This window comes from Pantherophis guttatus, chromosome 2, assembly GCF_059756535.1.
Source record: "Pantherophis guttatus breed Tessera chromosome 2, ASM5975653v1, whole genome shotgun sequence".
In the NCBI taxonomy this organism is placed as follows: Eukaryota; Metazoa; Chordata; class Lepidosauria; order Squamata; family Colubridae; genus Pantherophis; species Pantherophis guttatus.
Genome location: NC_142064.1, coordinates 114,003,943 through 114,017,864, shown reverse-complemented (window position 1 = coordinate 114,017,864; position 13,922 = coordinate 114,003,943). Strand labels below are relative to the sequence as shown.

The 13,922-nt window shown below is 39.3% G+C and overlaps 1 protein-coding gene across 23 annotated transcripts in view; it reads left to right on the top strand.

Annotated features, from left to right (window-relative positions):
• The first annotated feature begins 2,691 nt into the window (after nucleotides 1–2,691).
• SMARCA4 (SWI/SNF related BAF chromatin remodeling complex subunit ATPase 4) overlaps nucleotides 2,692–13,922 on the top strand; it is a 75,719-nt gene continuing 64,488 nt past the window's right edge. For 8 of the 23 annotated variants that reach the window (XM_034434468.3, XM_034434467.3, XM_034434466.3 and 5 more), the window contains exon 1: nucleotides 2,692–2,969. The gene's annotated coding sequence lies outside the window, so the exon portion shown is untranslated. Of the gene's footprint in view, nucleotides 3,176–13,922 lie in introns of all 23 variants that reach the window. The other 15 variants (XM_087888582.1, XM_087888581.1, XM_087888579.1 and 12 more) reach the window with 3 other exon arrangements.

Below are 13,922 nucleotides of genomic sequence, written 5' to 3'. Positions count from 1 at the left end.
GGGACAGCAAAAAAGTCACTTCCTGTCCCACCGGAAGTTGGGAAATGGGCTGTTTCAGGCCTCCGGAGGGCCTCCGAGGGAGTGGGAAAGGATGTTTTCGCCCTTCCCAGATAAATAGAGAGGATCTGGAACCAGGTACGAAAGAAAAAACGGGCCTACTGGGCCATCGCTTGCCAGGAGCGGGGGGGAGGTGGGGTTGCGCACGCATGCACAGGGCAGGGTGCATAGAATTATCGGTGTGGGCACGCGCACATGCAAACCTCCCCCGGCCCCCCTCCTGGCACGCGATGGCAAAAAGGTTAGCCATCACTGATCTAGAGCAACTCTGGGCAGCTTTGCAGTTTTTCTGCAAAGTATTTAAGAGATGGGGTTCAAAGATTTGTGGGCCTAATCTTTCATCTTGCCATGGGAGTACTAATGTTGCTTCATCTATTCCTCTGTGGAATTCTGTTTTTTATACTAGCCACTTTTTTGAGCAAACAAATAAGCATGAACTCCCTTTACCCACAATCTATCCCTAGGTTTACAAACACCTGAAAGCCAGTTTCACTGCTGTATTCTTTGAATAATTCTAAAGTACATCTTGATTTATTATTATACCCATTAGTTAATGTTCAGATAATGATAAACTGATTTGTTTTGCTGAAGATAAATTAGGCAGGCCTAAAAAGTGAGCTCAACTCTTCTTGAGCTCACTCTGTGAAAAGACATTGTTTCATCTTGAACCTTTCCACAGCATCAATCCTTCGCAGTGCAATTTTGACACTTTCAGCTGTATAACAGAGGGGCTTGTCTCCATCAGTTGTCAAGACCGCAAGTGCAGGCCGGTTTCTGGCACTGCAGCACATGCGGAAGGATCACGCTCTGGAAAAGCCGAACTTCCAGGTTCGATCAGCTGGTGGGATTCAAATAATTTAACAACCGGTTCTTCCTATTGACCATCTGAGCCGGAGGATCATATGACTGAGTGGGCCAATTCTACATCACTCGCATGGGTGTTGCCTGTATGGGCCAGGAGGAAAGAAAGATCCAATCTGTGTGTGTGTGTGTGAAACAGAGAGAGAGGGAGGGAGGGAGGGAGGGAGGGAGGGAGAGGGAGGTGTTACTTTTTTAAAAAGCCCAGAGGAGGGAAAAATATAAAGTTGTGAAAGTTGTGCCAAAGACATCTCAGAGCGGAATGTAAAGCAAAGACATCTTTGCTTTACATTCACATTATTTAGATTTTAACAGTATTAGTTCACCTTCCCGTGAAACAGAAACAGAAACTCCAAATGTGTGTTTTAGAACAGAGGTCCCTGACTCCCAGGACGGTGGACCATTACCAGTCTGTGGCCTGTTAGGAGCCAGGCTGCTCAAGAGATCAAAGCTTCATCTGTGCATACATGGGACCTAGGTAGCGCAGAAAACCATTCCCCCACCCCCGCCCCCCAACTGCGGATCCATGAAACCTGTCCCTGGTGCCAAAAAGGTTGGGGACCGCTGTTTTAGAGCATAGATTTTTCCAGCACTCATATTGTTAGGCAAGTGGACAGTTTTAGCCTCAACAACAGGCCCTTCTGTAAAATGAATTTTTATAGAAGCAGAAAAGTGGATTCCAAGGCTATTTTCTGTAAAACTTTCTCAATTATCTCATCTCAGAGCAGTTTTATCTTTGTCTTTAGAATCATCCTTTATTTGCAAAAGCACACACAATAGTTTTTCTCCTCCATCTGCAATATTTGCTTAACGTCAAAAATTAAAACATATGAAAATATTTTAGGTAGACAGGATTCTTCAGCCTACCCTTTCATGTGCCCTAACCTACATTTGTACACTTCCAGATATTGTAGAGTCGTGAACTAGTCCCCCTTGGGGGATTTAACTTCTATTGACTCGAAAGCTGACGTCATGGCTCTTATTAACTATTTATTTTTATTATTAACCTCTTATTAACCATTCAAAATGTTACGGTAGCAAGGCATCCATTTCTCCATCTTCTTTTGAACTGAACTTCTTTTGTTGAAATCCTTTTTTAATATCTGGCCTTTCAGTCGGCTAAGGAGACAGAGGCAACTCACTGGATAGGGGCCCTTAAGGAAGCAGCCAAGCGAATTATTTTGCTTCAACGACTGCCAGATTTACATGATTAAAGCCCCTTCCCCCCGTATTACCCTCAGCCGCAGTGGTATCAGCAATGCGCATGCGCATCGACTGCCACCGCCGGCTCGGACGGGCGTTGGGGGATGGGGAGAGAAACTTGGGAAGGCAAAGCAAGTCCGCGCGCCTCTCCATCCAGACAAGCGCGTCTCCACCTTAACTCCTCCCCTTTTTAAAGGAGCGCGAAAGAGCCTTCCTTCGCCACTTTATTGGCTGAGGCTAATGAAAGAGGTGGGACTTAGAAAAAAACCCAATCCATTTTCCTAAATAGCATCTATGTCTGCCATCCTGCTTCTGTCTACTGTACTGTATCTCCGCTATATCCAGCGCTTTTGAGCTGTTTTTTCTAAAACAAATCAGATCGAGTCACTTACAGAGAAAATGGAAGGATCAGAATAAAAATGTGAGACATTTTGCTATTGGCCCATTAATGGCTACGTAATGCTCTAAAGGGTGCTCGCACTTCCTCCCTCTCGTGATTGGCTAATAGGTAGCAAGTCTTTGGAAGGTATTAAGATTCGGGAGGTCTGTTAGGGAAGAGCTCTCTGATTGGTGGAAAAGACAAGTAGGTTCAGACCAGAGCGAGCGCGCCCCCTTGCCGGCTAGGAACGAATGAGCGCGCACTCCTGAGAAAACTCGTCTAGCCTGTTAGGAGGGCGCGCGCGCGCGCGCTGTTTGGTGCTACCTATTGCGGGAGCGCGCCGTGAGAGGAGGGGGAGCCGGAGAGCATCTCTTTCACACGCGCGGCGGCAGCGGCTCCTCCTTTGTTTCCCCCCCCCTCTCACAGACCGCTCTAGAGCTCTCGGGCCGCCTGGCTGGCGGGGGCCGGCACGGTAAGGTGGGGGGGGGAGAACGTTGATCGCGCACGCGCGTGGATGAATGAATGAGTGATTGACCGTGTGAATGCTTTAGAATAAATCGGGAGGCTGCGGGGGGCAACCTCAGCAAAATCAGCATATCCTGATCGGATGGGGGGGCGCCGTTATTTTCCGCCTGGAGCCGGAGTCTCATCTCTGCGATCGGCTTTGAGGGTAAGAAGGTAAAGGCAGGCGGGGGTGTGCCGAGTCCGCCTCTTTAGAGCCCCCCCGGCATTTTTTTTTGTAATCTCTCGCCCCCCTGCTCTCCTCCTACCAGCATACAATACTTCCTCCCTCCCTCCCTCCCCCACCCTAGCCTTTGCATCCTTTTTGGTACTTCTAAGCATCCTTGTTATTGATTTTTCAAGCTCTTTGTGGGAATGGATTCCTTCCTGATGTGTCCTATTTAGGTTTCAGTAGTTCATTTATTATTCATTTTATATCCCTCCTCTTTTGATATTTCTCAAGTTATCCCTCCCCCCAGCTCTCCAGCGCAAACTGGTTGTAGAGAAAATAGAGTTGGAAAAATGTAGAATTGGGGTATATAATTTATTAAATTAATATGGCAACACAGAAAATCAGATTATTTTTTGCTGAACATAACATAAACTTTGTGTTCAGAAATATTTCAGAATGTTAGTAAATGCTAGCTTGGATTTCAGAGTGTTAAATTCACTTCCCTTTGTTCTTAGTCCTTCCTCTGATAGTGCCCATCTTTTTCTGATAAGCTTCTTTTCACCTTTTCTACCATTGGTCTTTCTTCCATCCTTCCATTCTGCATCCCCACAAAGCAAAATTTCCAGAATCTGTGTTACCACTGCTGTTCTGTGGTAACCATAGCTAGTCCAATGGTTCCAGTAATGGTGGTAAAGTAGATTGTAATCCGCTTGTGTATCATAATTGTAAAGGATCATGTACTGCTATCTGATCTGGATGCTGAGATTGTGAACCGTATTGGACCAGGCAGGCCTTAAGGGTTGTCTATTGCTCTTACAAAAGGATGCTTATTCAAGATTGATACATATTTCACTATTTTAAGGAATCCTGCTAATTTTTTAAAACACAGTAGTTGACTGAGAGAATTCTGGTTTTGTGATGTTTAAAGTTGATTGTACACAAATAAAGTTAGTCCATGTGTCATTCCAGCTGTTTCCTTCACACTTACTTTCTCAGGGACTAATTCAAAGAGCTCTCCAATACGGTTTTTCTTCCAGTTACCTTTGATTTCACTTCATTTCCTCTGTTGGTTTTCGTTCTTATGAGGATAATTCAATTTTCCTCTACCCTCCCCCACCCCTTTTTTTTAATGGTTCTAGTCTTTGGTTATGTGGCTCTTCAACTGTATTTTTAACTTTGGTACTGTTTTTTTTTTTTTGTATTGTCTCCCAAGTTTTATCCCCTTTCTTTTAGGAAGTGTGAATAGGCATTATTCCTATTCTTGTCTCCACTTTCCTATGGGCTAATTCTAGAATATTAGAATAGAATCAGAATAGAGCTGGAAGGGATCTTGGAGGTTTTCTAGTCCAGCCCCCGGCCCAAACAGGAGATCCTATACCATTTCAGAAAAGTGATTGTCTAGTCTCTTCTTAAAATCCTCCAGTGATGGAGCACCCAAAATGTCTGAAAGCAAGCTATTCCACTGGTTAATTGTCCTCACTATTAGGAACTTTCTCCTTAATTCCAGGTTGCTTCTCTCCTTGATTAGTTTCCATCCATTGTTTCTTGTCCTGCCCTCTGGTGCTATGGAAAACAAATCAATCCTCTCCTCTTTGTGGCAGCCTCTCAAATACTGGAATAGTGCTATCATGTCCCCCTAGTCCTTCTTTTCTCTAGACTAGCCAAACCCAAATCCTGCAACCATTCTTCGTATGTTTTAGTTTCCAGGCCTTTAATCATTTTAATTGCTCTTCTTTGCACTTTTTCCAAAGTCTCAACATCTTTTTTGTAATGTGACCAAAACTGGATGCAGTATTCTAGGTGTGATCTTACTAAGGCTTTATAAAGCGGTACTAATACTTCATGTGATTTTGATTCAATGCCTCTGTTTATGCAACCAAGGATTGTATTAGCTTTTTTGGCTGCTGCCGCACATTACTGACTCATGCTTAAATGATCACCCACTAAGACTCCAAGGTACCTCTCACAGTTACTGTTTTTGAGCCAGGTTTCACCTAATCTGTACTTGTACCTTTGGTTTTTCCTGCTCAAGTGTAAAACCTTGCTTTTCTCCACATTAAATTTCATTTTGTTGGATAGGGGCCATTGTTCAAGTCTGTCAAGATCTTTTTGGATCCTGACCTTGTCTTCTGGGGTGTTGGCTATTCCTGCCAGCTTAGTGTCATCTGCAGATTTGATGAGTTCCCCTTCTATTCCCTCATCTAAGTTATTTATGAAGATATTGAAGAATACTGGGTCTAAGACAGAACTTTGTGGTACCCCACAGCTTACTTTCCTCCATATGGATGTAGTACCATTAAGGACTACACGTTGAGTGTGGTTTGTCATGTTGAAGCGGTTTGGACTAAACCCCTGTTCAGTGAAAAGGGTTTAACAAAGATGTCCTCTAAGACTCATTTCTTGTCCCTTGTAATGAAGGAATGGAAGTGCTTTCTACCTTACCCTTATTCTTTTTCTTCCAATCCGATTCCCTTATTCTGTTCTGCTTTCTTTACATTCATATATTCTTCTTCCCAACTAACAAGCATTCACTAAGTTCTCTTCTCAATATGGTCATATTTTTGTGCAAACAAAGGCCAAATGCTGCACAAATTTCTCACCTTTCTCTTCTGTTTTTCTTGGAAACAGTCAGGAATGCCAGCCTAGTCTGAGAATGAGATAAAGAATCTGTGTAGGACTTCCAAGAATACAAGAAAAAGCATATAGCCCTTTCAGATGATGCAAAAAGATGATGATCTAGAAATACAACATAAATCAAGGACCATGCATTTAGTCCTACTCCAAGATTGCACAGCTCTTATGGACTCCTCGTGTAGTGGGGTTAAAATGCAAAGACATCTTTATCTACAGAGACTTTCCCTCTCATTCATGACTCAGATTTTAGGGTTCCTTATTCCCTGGTGAACCAGCATAGATATTCTTCTCAGTTATGGAGCCTGGAATTGTGCATCCTTGAGCTGGACTGAATATGCGGCCCTGCAGATGAGTTGTATTTGTGCAAGCTCTTTATTAACAATTGAAGAAGAGTCTTAGGAATGGTGCTATCAAGGCACATATCAAGGTGCTTTCATTTTCCTTGATATATTGCTCAAAATAATTGTGAACTTCTATCTAGAAGCCTTCTGTAAATAGAGGGGATGATGTGTTTCTACATGCTCAAAATCAGTCATCTAATATCAGAAGTGCCAAACCTCTGAGGCTTCAGCTAGCCTTCAGATGTGCTAGATTTAACCCTCATATGCCTCTAAAAGTTGCTATATTAAATATATAACTTCAGAAATAGGCAGAATAATTAAATACATGCCCGTGGAGTAAATGCTTTAACTATATTTTACTTTAATTAAATGGATATAAAATCAAATTTACGGTTTTCCCCCCACTCCTACTTATTACTGTCCAACATGCATTCCTCACATGCTGCTTAGAGAGCAGATATGGCCCTTGGCCCAGAAAAAGTTGGACCTTCCTGCCTTTTGCTTGCTTTCAACATGACAGCCTGGTGCTACTTCCAACTAGTCTAGGAACCTAGCATAAGGTGGAAATGTTCTGTCGTCTCCTCTAAAAACAGGATGAAAAGAAGATCTGTTATTTTTACCTTTTTCAACTGAAGAAAGATAGGAAGAAGCAAAATAAGGTGTGTGTGCTCATTTTATGATCGTAGTCTGGAGTCATAGTTGTTTTGTACCCAACACAGAACTAAAAGACTTGTCTCACTCAACCACTTCTAGCACTAGAAGTGCTCCTTAGCCTCTCAGGAAATATTCTAAAGCACCTAATGGTTTCTAGCAATTGTATTCTGCTTTTCTTTTCTTTTTTCAACTGCAGGTAAACTGGTCTTCTAAATCCAGGGATTCTTATCAAGCACTCAGTGACTCTCAAAGGCAACATGCTTTTTATTTCAGCCACTCTTGGCTGTTTTCCACCTCTTGCTTACCTTGAGGAAATGTTTCCTTCTTATTTGTCTCTCCCCAGATTAGTTTGTCTATTTGTATTTATTTACAAATGTATAAACTGCTTCAGTTGAGACTGACATACAAAAGAGCACTGCAGCAAACAGGAACATTGTTCTGTGCTCAGACAATTTTTCTAGTTTTTCTCCAAGAAGATTTTCTCCTTTATTGCTCTTGTGTCCCTTATTCTTTTTCCTAATACTTTATCATAATGAGGAAAACAGACTGGCAGGATAGAACATTTTGGAAAATGAAACATTTCCACTATTTCCTTCATTAAATTATATTATTCTGCCCCCAAAATAATACATACAATGGAGTACATTTCCCCTTTTGTTTAAAAGCAAAAAGCAATAATAATAATTTAAAAATCTGTTTCATTTTTTAACTAAATGTTATCATAACGTTCAAACTGTGCTAGCCATGATTGGTATTAATTAAAGTTAGTGAAGGCAAGTCATTTGAAATTATAAGTTATACATTTATTTGTTTTCATTAAAGTTAAATCAAGAAGAGTCTAAGAGTCTCACATAGAGCTAACAATATTTGATCTGAAAGGGAAGCAGAAAATTGATTCTGTATAATCCTGAAGCTTCCTATCTTTCTTTTTCATTTTGTTGAACTGTGATGTTTGGTACTATGTACAAATCAGAACTCATAATAAGATAAATTGGACATTACATGGACTGTGATTCAGAACTGAAACAATTGGAAAAAGGAGACCCAGCACATGATAATAGTGTTGAAGGTAATCTTTCTGACTTGCCAGATTAGTTAAATCAAGAGATTGAATTAAATTAGCTAAAAGCAAACAAAAGTAATTTATTTTTTTACTGCCATACTTACAAGACAATTCTTTACTAGTATTTTCTTTTTTATTTTGTGCCTGCAAAGCAGAATCGACTCCTGGCAGTTGCCCGGACAAGTTCCTGCAGTACAACTACTATTTCTGTACTCCTTATGTAAAATTTCTCAATAATTTGTTCGGGTAGATTCACAAAGATCGGAAGTTCGGAATTCAAATCCTGTTGCCTAAATATTTTAAAGCTTCCTAGACCTAATGTGGCTGATAGAAAAAAGATTATATAAAATGGATGAAATTCTTTGACTACTACAGGTACTCCTTGACCTATGACCACCATTAAACTCACAATTTCTGTGGTTAAGGGAGACATTTGTTAAGTAAGTTTTGCCCCATTTTACTACCTTTCTTGCCACAGATAAGTGAATCACTGCAGTTGATAAGTTAGTAACCTGATTGTTAAGTGAATCTGGCTTCCTCATTGACTTTGACTGAAAAGGTCGCAAAAGGGGATCACATGACCCTGGGACACCGGAACAGTCATAAGCATGAACAAGTTGCGAAGCATCTGAATTTTGATCACATGATCATGGGGATGCTTCAAAGGTCGTAACTGTGAAAAACAGTCATAAGTCCCTTTTTTCAGTGCCATTGTAACTTTGGTCCCTAAGTGAACTGTTATAAGTCGACTACCTGTAAAAGATCAGCGATCTATCACTAGAGAATCTTCTGAATGAAATTAACTAGACAATTTATATGATTTACAGATAGTGCTTGTTTTATTTGGAATTAAACTGGAGCTCATTTCCATTCCCTCTGCAATATGTATTCATTGTTGATAGTTAATTCTCTATGATTACGGTAAGTTACTAACTCAATAACATTCTCTTTCATGCCATTCTTTGAATTGGACAAATTTATTCTCTTAACTTGTTTTGAGGATGAACAAATGAATGAGTAAGAGAAGATGAACAGGAGAAAAATGTTTCCATCTTAATCTAAACTTCTAAGGACAATTTTAAATGTGGTTTAGAATGGTTTTGACTTCTTATCATCCAAAACAAATGGTAAATCTTGTTTACCATTCTTCTTTTTTTATACTTATAAATACATGATGATATTCCTTGTGGCCTACCGGATTACTTAGAAGGTTCTGATATAGGGAGTATCTGAAAAGGAAATAAAAAATTGCAGGAATAGTCATTCTGCTCTTCCTTTTCTTCCTACACATGATAACAAATTATGTTGTCAAGTTTTAAACTGTGTTCTAAGTAGCAATTTAATTGCAGCAAATTATTTCTAAATATTTAAATCCACTACAGCTAATAGGTAAATCAGTTCTCCTCTAGTATTCTATCAGTATTAATTTATATATAAATGATAAATTGTAAAATTATTCATTTGCCTAGCAATATGTATGCAAACAATTTTATAATTTTCTGTGATACAAAAATGCTACGTAAAAATCCAATCAATTTTTAGTGCTAGGACTCAGATTTGTCACTGAGAAACTCCCAATGAAGCTATCATTGAAACAATGCTCTTATAAATTGAGGGAAATTGCATTGGCAGAAAAATTAACTTGACAGTAAAACTGTTTTAAAATCCTATAATAAAAATAGATTTAGTTAAATGTGGATGCCATATATTAGTGATATTACTAAGATACCTAGAAATTGGTAATAAGTAATAATATAATTCCTCCTTTTTATGACCCTGTAATCCCTTAATTCGGAATAGCAATAGGCAACTGGATAATGTAATTATTAGTTATAATTACTACCATTTGGAATTGATATAATAAACATTGATGCTTAATGTTTATACTTTCTTCAATTATATAGAAATAATACTCCCAGGGTATCAGCTTCGTTTTTTTCTTCCTTTTTTTTGCAGGAGGAGGCTCTTCCTTTTTCTGTTTAGTTTATTTTTGGTTTTATTTTAGGTTGATATTACATTTGCTTAATAAAAAAGCAATATTTTTAAAATAATATTCTTCTGTGGGAAAAAATCCAATTCTAAAAATGCTTTGTTTCAGAATATTAATAGTATAATGAATGCATTCAAATTAAGTAATTCCAGTTAAGCTTTTCTAATAATTATCCTTGGAAAGCAGACAGATAAACAGAATAATCTTAACTTGTTAATTGGAGCACCTGATCTCACATTTTCACGGAACTTTCCAACAATAGAATGCAGGTGAATGATGTCAGCATCACCTGGGTGGAACTGAATGGCAAAGGTAGCACCCATCAGATGAAGCAAGCTCCGCCTTCTTCTGTAAATGTGTTGTAGCATTGCATATGCCTCCAAATAAAGTGGAACTTGCAGTGTGATACTGCTTCTGCCATCTTCATAAAAGCAAGATTCCTTAGATGCCTATGCCCACGGTTCTCCCTCCCTATATGGAGGAAAGAGGCTCTCTTCCATGGGAGAGAATTCATTAAACTAACATTGTTCAACTTTAGTTGGCATATCTGGGAGCCATCAGTTGCAACAGATTGTCAGCCAGCCACTATTGAGTCATAGCCTTTGGGGTATTTTGGAGATTGGGAATTTCCAATTTGGGAACAACCACTTTTAGGAAGGGGAAAACCAAGAGTCGATTTCTCCCATCCAGATTGGAAATATCCTTCCTGAATATAACCCAGGATCCTGTCTCATAGAAACTGGAGATCCTTCTAAAGGCTTGGCCAATTTTTTTTTTTTTAAATGCTGGAAGAAACTCTAAGGCTTTTCAAGAAAGAGGTAACAAAAGCCTCCACAGTTGGACATTTCATAATCTGGCTGATGTGTTCAAAAAGCTCCAGGGCTATTTCTTGCTGAGCCGGTTGGCAGGTGATCACATAGTTATTATGTAACCATACAGGTTGATGTTATATGGTTAATAACAGTACTTAAGACTGCGATCCTGTGCATGTTTACCCAGAAGAAAGCCCTATTGAATTCTGGAAACAGCTTCTTAAAATATGTATAGACTTATGGAAGAATTAAAGTTTTAAATCATTGGTGAGCAATGTGTGCCCCCTCCCCCCAGGTTCTTTTTTTGTAGCTGGAGCCTCAACTGACCATTGTTGCATGAAAGTGATGACAACGTTTGTTCACTCTTGTAGGCAGAATATGTGTGAAAATTGCAGTAGAAGTCTTGCCTCTCCAAGAACCAGCTTAGGAAAAATCAATTTATTGTATCTACTATGACACTTTTATTTCCTAGTCATCTAAAGCCTTAATTTCTTGTTCTTTAAGTTAGTCCTATTTCCTGTTACCTTTAATTCTGGGGAGTTCCAGTCTCTTAAATTAAACTTAATTCCTGGTCATTGTTATGAATACATCCCTGTAGATTTCTTGGCAACAGTATAAAAGTATTTGACAGTTGCCTTCTCCCAGGATGTTTTTCGACTTGCCAGTCTAACCTACAGAACAGGTATTCCTTGAATGTTTCGCATCCCAGGTGCAGGAAGGTAGACTGGTTGCTGCTGAGACAAGCTGTTGCTTTGTAAGTATTTCTATTGCCATCGGATTCTTCCCATTGCCATCAAATCAGCCGCTAAAATAATTGTGGCCCTTCACAGAAAAAAAAAATCACTGCTCCTAGTTTAATTCAGGCACTGCTTTCTACAATGTGAAGAATACAATACTTTTGACAGAAGGTTATGCTTTAGTTTAGGGCCAGAATGTACCCTGCAAGAAGTTTGTTTATTTTATTATTAGATTTTTATCTTCCTTTATTATTTAAAAGTATTTCAAAGTGGTGAACATATATAATACTCCTAGATTACGGGTGTGAAAGTTGATTGCGTCAAGAGCTGGTCGTGACTTATCGCAACGTTTTTTTCCTTTGCAGAGCCGGGGTAGGCGTGGCCTGTGCATGACATATCCAGCCTGGGGGCTGCCAGATTGACATACCTGTCCTAGATTCATCTTGAGTAACATTTTATATACTTTAGAAATCAAGTGCTCATCTCCAGAAAATAAATTAACATCCAGTTCATATTTAGTTCCTGTGAAAACAAAACTTTTTAAATCAAATTTAAATCTTCCAAAATTCTACAATAATTAAACCAATCACAAGCAAATCACTTATTAATTGATCTCTTGTCTTTATCTTGAATCCCTCTTTTTCAAATATCAGTAAGTCTCGATACATCATCCATTTTGCATTCTGATATCATCTCTGTTCTATGAAGTGCTTCATGAGGTGATAGCCAGTGTGGCAGTTTATCACCTAATCTTCCTTTGTACTTCTACCATACACATGCAATCAATTACCTAATATCATGAATCTTAAAATCTTAAATTTTACTTTGTCATACCACAGATAGGCATGCCACCTAAATCTCAAATCAAAACCTTTGAGATTTAATAGCCTTGAATTTTTTTTAGTTATCCAATCTTTTAACCATACCAGACAACAGCATTGTAATATAATCTAAAATCCGGCAAACCCAGACCTCCTCTATCTTTAGAATCTTGTAGCAGCTTATATTTAATTCTTGATTTTTTTTATTTTGCCAAATAAATTTAGATATAACTTTCTGCCACTGTTTGAAAATGGAATCTCTAAATATTGGTATAGTCTGAAATAAAAATAACATTCTAGGTCAGGGGTGTCAAACTCAAGGCCCATGGACTGGATCCGGCCCACGGGGTAGTTGGATCTGGCCTGTGGGGCCACTCTGGAAACAACAAAGGACCAGCCTACGGTGCCTCTGCTAGCAAAAACGGAGCTCAGGAAGGCCGCGTGTGACCCTCCCGGGCCCCATTTTCAGCCGGGATGGCCTGCTGCAGCCCTTTGCCAGCAAAAATGTGTGCGTCCACCCCGAGCTCCGTTTTTGCTACCAGAGTGCTTCGGGAGGCTGACACGGCCGAAATGGGTCCAGGTGGGCCGCGTGCAGCCCCCCAAGCTCCGTTTTCACTGCAGAGGGTTGCAGGAGGCTGTCGCGGTTGAAAACAGGGCCGGGGTGGAGGGGCTGACAGAGGGCTAGCAAAACAAACTAAAAACAAAACAAAAAGAAATGTTTCCCCTTTTGCATTTGAGCATGCAAGAAAGGACAAGAAAGGAGAAAGGGAAAGAGGAAAGACAACGAAAAAGAAAAGGAAAGATTGGAAGAGAGCAAGGAAGGAAAAATAAGGAAAGAGGGAAAGGGAGAAGAATGAAGAGGGAAACAAAAAAGGAAGGAAGGAAGGGCAGAAGAAGGAAGGAAGGGAGATTATAATAAGAGTGAGGGAGGGTTTGAGGGAAGTCCTGCCTTAGCACTTGGCCACCACAGGGTCAAACACAACTCTGATGCAGCCCTCAATGAAATCGAGTTTGACACCCCTGTTCTAGGTAAAACATTAATTTTAATTACTGAAATTCTTCCTATTAATGACAACTGTAACTTTTGCCATCTATTTAAATCCAGTTTTATCTCTTTCCATATTTTACATTATTATTTTTGTAAAGCTTAGCATTTCCCTCAGTAAGAGTAACCCCCAAGTACTGTACCTTTTTCATAACTTTAAAATTTTTAAATTCCAATTTAAATTCCAATTTTAAATTCCAATTATTTCTGATCGTCTACATTTATGTTCTTAGTCAGTATTGTCATCTTTGATTGATTGATTTTTAAATTCACTATTTCTCCAAACATTTTGATCTTCCTCATAACATATTCATTGTTCTCTAGTGGGTCTTGTACAATCAATACCAAATCGTTGGCAAATGCATGTAATTTGTAATTATGTACTTTAATTTGTAGTCCTTTTGCTCTGTTATCTTGTCTAATATCTCTATTTAACAGTTTCAAACACTAGAATAAATAATAAAGGGGATAAAGGACACCCCTGTCTTGTTCCCTTTTGGATTTCACATGGTTTTGTAAAATCTCCGTTAACCAGGTTTCTGGAGGGTATAGATGGGACTTCAGATCCTGTATAAAGCCCAATCCAAAATCTATCTTTTCCACTACTTTAAACATAAAGGCCCAGTTTAAGTTGTCAATTTTTTTTTTTTGCATC